Consider the following 6000-nt stretch of genomic DNA (forward strand, 5'->3'; position numbering starts at 1 on the left):
TTGTACGAATACGGTTTTGGTCTTAGACTTTAAAAATACAGTAAAATATTCCCAGATAAAAAATTGCTTTATAGAATCTTTTTGTTCATTTAATACTAATCTATGGATACATTTAACGCTTTAAGAAAAGCGGAAATTTTTTTATCACTGGCCTCCTTCATTTTTTGCCTTCAAAAGCAGTCCAGAACATCTTCATTTACAACTTAAGCTTTTTTTAATATGATAAAACCTTATTTTTTTTAAATTAAGTGACTGAGACTACAAAATAAATCATTAACGTACTGTCCTGTAAGGTAAATTAAAGAATAATATTAAAAACGTACATGAATTAGAAAAAAACAAAGAGTCTTTTAGTCATTTAATTGTTAATACTGTTTAGTAATAATTTTTATTATTACATCTATAACATGCACTAATTTATACAAATGATAGCAAGCTGGTGTAATTAATAATGAGTAATCTCCACATGTAACCATGGGTAGACTCGACCCTTGCCACCACCATCTGTACTCACTAACCGTAACTCTGCTGCCCTCTCCAGGTGTACCAACCATGCGGAAGGGTTGCCGCCCTGTCAGACGCAAGGGTTGTGATGACTCACTATAATTGTTTACCAATCCCACAACTCAGCAGGAGCCCAATATTGTAATGCCCACAGCTGTTGAAAATAATAGCCTGCATGACTAATGTAATACTAGGCTCGATATCTTATTTTTCTGTGCTTAGGACTAACACACCTCTTATTTCTCGCAGCACAATAATTAATGAATCAGTGGTATACTACTGATTTTGTGATGAGAGATATCTGCAATGTTAAAATATGCAACATATTAATTAATACCATTTTAATAAAAATTGTCTGAATTCTCTTTTTTATATTTTATTTGTTTCAGTTGGTATAATGAATTGTTTCGTATGTTTTCGAACTTGAAACTATTTAAAATGAGATAACATATTGTTAATATGTAACAATTATTGATATTATTATCATGACCTATTATATGATATGTTCATATTATTTAGTCAGATATCCGATATAATGTTCAGAAATGAGGCCATATGTAATAATGATTGTATTTAATTTTAATGCAATGTATAAGTGCATTTAATTTTTAAATGGATGATAATTTTCAGAAGCGTCTAGCGTACTAACTTATGCTTACGATATTGTTTAATGTAATGTAGCTTGCTCTTGCTCTTAAGTTGATCACTTAATGATCAAGAGGTGTGGTTGTTTGAGCGAATGCGGGCGTTGAATCACGTTGTGATCAGTGAGCTCGTGACACGTTCTCTTATGATCACAGCATCACGGGAAATTTTCATCTTCTTGACGGTGGCAATTTGATGAGCCACTTGTACACTTACAAGTCTCAGATTATAAATCAGATTTTCAGAGAAGAAATTTACTACTGGGAAGGTTGCATATTATAAAGAACTAACAATTTTGTTTAAATAACTATCAATACGAGTTTTTTATAATTATTACATTCAAATACTTATTAAAATGTATTTTTGCATAATCGTAGCTCATATGCATCTTCTTTAGTTATGTTGAGAGTACTGAAACATTGGTTAGGTATAATCATGCATCCGCTGGAATATACCAAAACCTATTCAATCTTAAGCGATTGCAACATACATGTATGTTCTCCAACCCTAAAACTTTCGTAATACTTCCTTTTATTATGTTGCTTATAATATTACACACTTCCATTCATTTAACTGTGATCGCAATAGAAAAGGAAGCACATTCTACAATCACTGGTAGTAATGAGGAGTTTTGACTGTAGCACACGATACCTTGATCGGAAAAAATGTCGTATTTGACGCCATTTAAACACGTTCTCTTGAAAAATAAAGATTAATCGATTTTAATTTAGATTATGATTTAAATTAGATTATTAGAAAATACCTGTGAATTTTTAACAAATATACAATATTTAGTAAATGTTATACAAAAATGTCTGAGAAACTAGATTTGTTGTCATTTTCATCTCTCATTACTTCTTGAAAGAAAATGGAAATACAAATGAGAAGTAACAACTTTTGGCAAACCAATTCTTGAAATGGACGATTTTCTTTTCTTTCTTGTAAAGGTTGCACGATGTTATAAGATGTTATGGTGCTACCACTGAGCACTTACTATAACGTATACTTAGAAGTGTTTTAGGAACTTTAGGAACTTTAGGAACAAACTGTTTTAAAGGCAATTTAAAAATTCTCACGATGTATAGGTTAAACTAATTCATTTTATGGTATTATCAAACTAAATGAAACGGGTTGTTAAAGAGATAAAATACAGTATAATAAAGAGATGGCAGCTGAAACGAAAGGATTTGTTTTAGTACATTTAACAGATTTATGAAATATTTTCCGACTTGTGTACAATTAATATGTAGGCCCGGTCCGGTCACTAATCAGGATGAGAGGGCGCGGCGAGGCGGCCGTTATGTCAGGTCGTCGGATGAAGCGTGTTTGGCAAACAAGATTGTAATCATGCTTTGCCGGACCAAAATGGGGAAATGGGAAGTGCTTTGACGGCTTTCTATCCAATTTGTCGTTCAGAAATGTATCAACCTCAAAGGACGGATCATTACGTACGTCATCCTGACACGTTCGTAACTTAATGAAGTATGAAAATACTTCCTTTTCGCTTGAATACATTCAAGTGATAAAGTATGAATACGATATTGTAATTTAATAATGAACTTAATATCTAAAGGGTGAAAAACTCGTTTTGATAATAACTTAGGAACTATATAGTGTGTATAGACGTGTTTTATGTGGAATAATAAAGTATTAATGAATCCTAATATAAGTTTGTTGAAGTAAGAATAATTTTAATTTAAGCTATTCTTACTTGCCACATTACACATTCGCATTTATTTCATTAAATTGTGTTTCATATCAGTGTTTAAATTATATAAAACTATACACTAAATCACCATAAAATAAGGCTGTATGTGTATACATTATAAAATCTCTTATGAGTATACTATTTATTTGTACAAATGTATTAATTCTGCTGTTTTCTCGTTGGCAGCTACCCATAAGACTAATGTAAAACTATTCGCTACCACTCAACCAAACCCCAATGAAGTGAAATTCTCCATCATCTAACTCGGTGTTTCTTATATAGAAATGAATGTTTATACAATAATTTTGAGGATATAGATCAGTTGGTTCTCAAGATATTATCCAGAAATACAAATAGATAGATAGACAAACGATCGTATTAAACTAGTCTAGCCACAGGTGATAAGCTACGCTTAGGGTCAGTCAATTACTGATTGTTCAATGTTATTTGCATTTATTTTTATCCTAATATTAATGAAGTATTTTATTGACAAAACCATTATTTTCCTACACTTACACCCTCTGTTTCTATTTTCCCTCCTTTATGTCACTCCCTTCTAAATCATAGATGAGTTTAAGAGATTCTATCAATATTTGCCATTTAATGAACAGTGTGGCAACTAAACATATGCATTGAGTAAAAGCACACACATTCTTCATCAGATGCTTTGTTTCAACACCAGGTGTGATCTTTGGATAACTGACAATGCTAAATGGAAAGTGGCAGGAGCCTGTATTATACAGTCACATTTAAACTTCCTAATAGGCTAATGGCAAGGTGAACAGTGCACAGTGAACAGTGAATAGCACGAACTGTCGAGCGAGAGGTGAGGTGAGTGTGTAGTAATGAAGACAGGCGGCATGTTCCCGCAGTCAGCTGTCTCATGCCTCCAGCTCCAGCAGCAGCGACTGGAGATAATTGACTGGAATGATCGCTACCGGGAGGATTGCTGCTTGCTACTGGACAAACTGGCCCGCGTCTCCGCTTCACTTCCTGCAGCACCACTTGTCATTCACTTGACACCACTCCACCACTGCACATTGTTTATGCAACCGCATGAAATATATTCACTGTATTGTAATATCTCATTTCATTTCACGCAAAGTCTTTTAATAAGAAGGAACGGTTGGTAAAACTTTTTGAAATCTTATAGTATATTTCGAATGCAGATTTTATGTAATCATAGCTTTTGCATTATATAGAACCCGACAAGACCTTAAAGTTGAGTCTATGTGTTAACACTTGATAAAAGTAAGGTCCTAGCAAAATGGAGCTTGGAACATAGGTTCCTCTTGGTTCCAGACGAATGGTACTGATTTTTGGGTCGGAAGGTTAAAGCTCAATCTTCTGTATTTTAGAGTCTATCTGTCTGTCTATCTATTCGTCTGTCAGTATGAGACATAATTCATGATAGAAAGATCCCAAAGACTTGAAACTCGGTTCAAGGAAAAAGCCTGGTCCCGAGTACAACTGATTTAGGGTCAAAAAGTCAAAAGGTAGTCCTTCTGTTGGTCTATCTGTTCGTTTGGCAATCTGTGGGATAGCTCAAGAACGGTTTCGTACACTTGAATCTAGAAAAATATGATCGTATTGATCCAAGGAAGAGAACTGTAATGATTTTGGAATCAAAAGTTGAAAAAGTATCCTCCGTCTGTCTTCCGTCGTCTAACATTCTGACGGGTCCTTAAATATCCGTTATTTCGGTTTATTGAAGGTAAAAACATTTTTTAAGGAACCTGAAATAAGTTTGAAGTAAATATTTTGCACGTTTTAAACGTCTTTAACTTTTATAATGTAATAACTGTTCTATACAAATTTCTAAACTGTTAAAGATTCAGTTGCTTTTTTTGTAAATGACTATTCTAGACTTTAAATTTTCATGTTAATTGATATTACAAAGAAACAGTAATCGCTATGTTCAGTTAAAATATTTTATTTATGCAGAACTGCATTAAAAACGTAATATTCTCAAATTACTAGCGCCAATATTTATTTTTAAAGCGTAATACGTTTTGTCTTACCCTTTTAGCTAATTTTATGTGGTTGGTGGAGACAATTCTGAGAGGGTAACTGCACGAAGCAGTACCTTTGAAGAGTGGGGTTGAAATATCACAGAATTCCTGGTCACCCTCTTTAGTGGGAGTTCGCCTGGAATTCGCGAAGGGACCTCGGAATAATTAAGCCTTTACGTGGAAAGTGGCTTTTAAAGACATTCCCCGAATATCTCACCGTCCTTTCCTGCCTCCGTCCATGCATTCGTTACAGCTAATTGCATAAGAACCACTAAGTATACTACTTTAATGGAATTTATTACAAAATTATATTTTTAGCAACTATGGAAATGAGTTATAAAATTAATACATGACTTACTTTAAACATAAGCCCAAATATTTCATTAGGAGTAATAAAATGCTACATTGACATTTTCGTAAATGACTAGATAATGCAATTTTTGACATTGCGTTCCAACAATATAGTTTGCACGGCCAAATTAGATCCCTACCTAACAAAAAAGTTGGTTACTCCAAATAAACAATTAGTTCTTACTACAAAGAAGGAATGACAGAGATATGCAGGCCGAGTTCTATTGAATAGTAAATGTTAATTAGAATACTTTTTTTGTTCGTATTGTGTTTTCAACCCTGTATAAAACATTCTTTGATTGTATCATGAGGAATATTAAATCGATTGTAAAGTCTAGGAGCCAAGAGCAAATCTACACATATTAGTGAAATGATAGCACATAACTTCATTTTTTCGATAACTGATAGAACAGTAATTTCTCTTAATAAAAAATGGGTCTTCACCCGCGATGGTTTTGGTGGGATCAGAATCGATTTGTGTTAAAAGGGTTGAACAAGCAAACAATATTGTTTTTAAAGATTACAGTGCTTTTAGCTTGATAAGTTTTAATTAACAGTCACACATGAAAATTAAAGTCAAAACAGGGTTAGCCAACCCTATAATGACTGAATTAGTGGTTGAAGGTGGCAACTTTCAGTCTCTTTATGCATTGGTATAGCACTGATACAACTATTACTGATGTGTTTAATAGTTGGTTTTCAGTGTGTTAAACTAAGAAAGGTATTTAATATTTTTAACCCTTCCGATACTCTTCCATTTCAAACCTCACCAAACATTTT

Source organism: Homalodisca vitripennis, chromosome 3 (assembly GCF_021130785.1).
Source record: "Homalodisca vitripennis isolate AUS2020 chromosome 3, UT_GWSS_2.1, whole genome shotgun sequence".
NCBI classification, from domain to species: Eukaryota; Metazoa; Arthropoda; class Insecta; order Hemiptera; family Cicadellidae; genus Homalodisca; species Homalodisca vitripennis.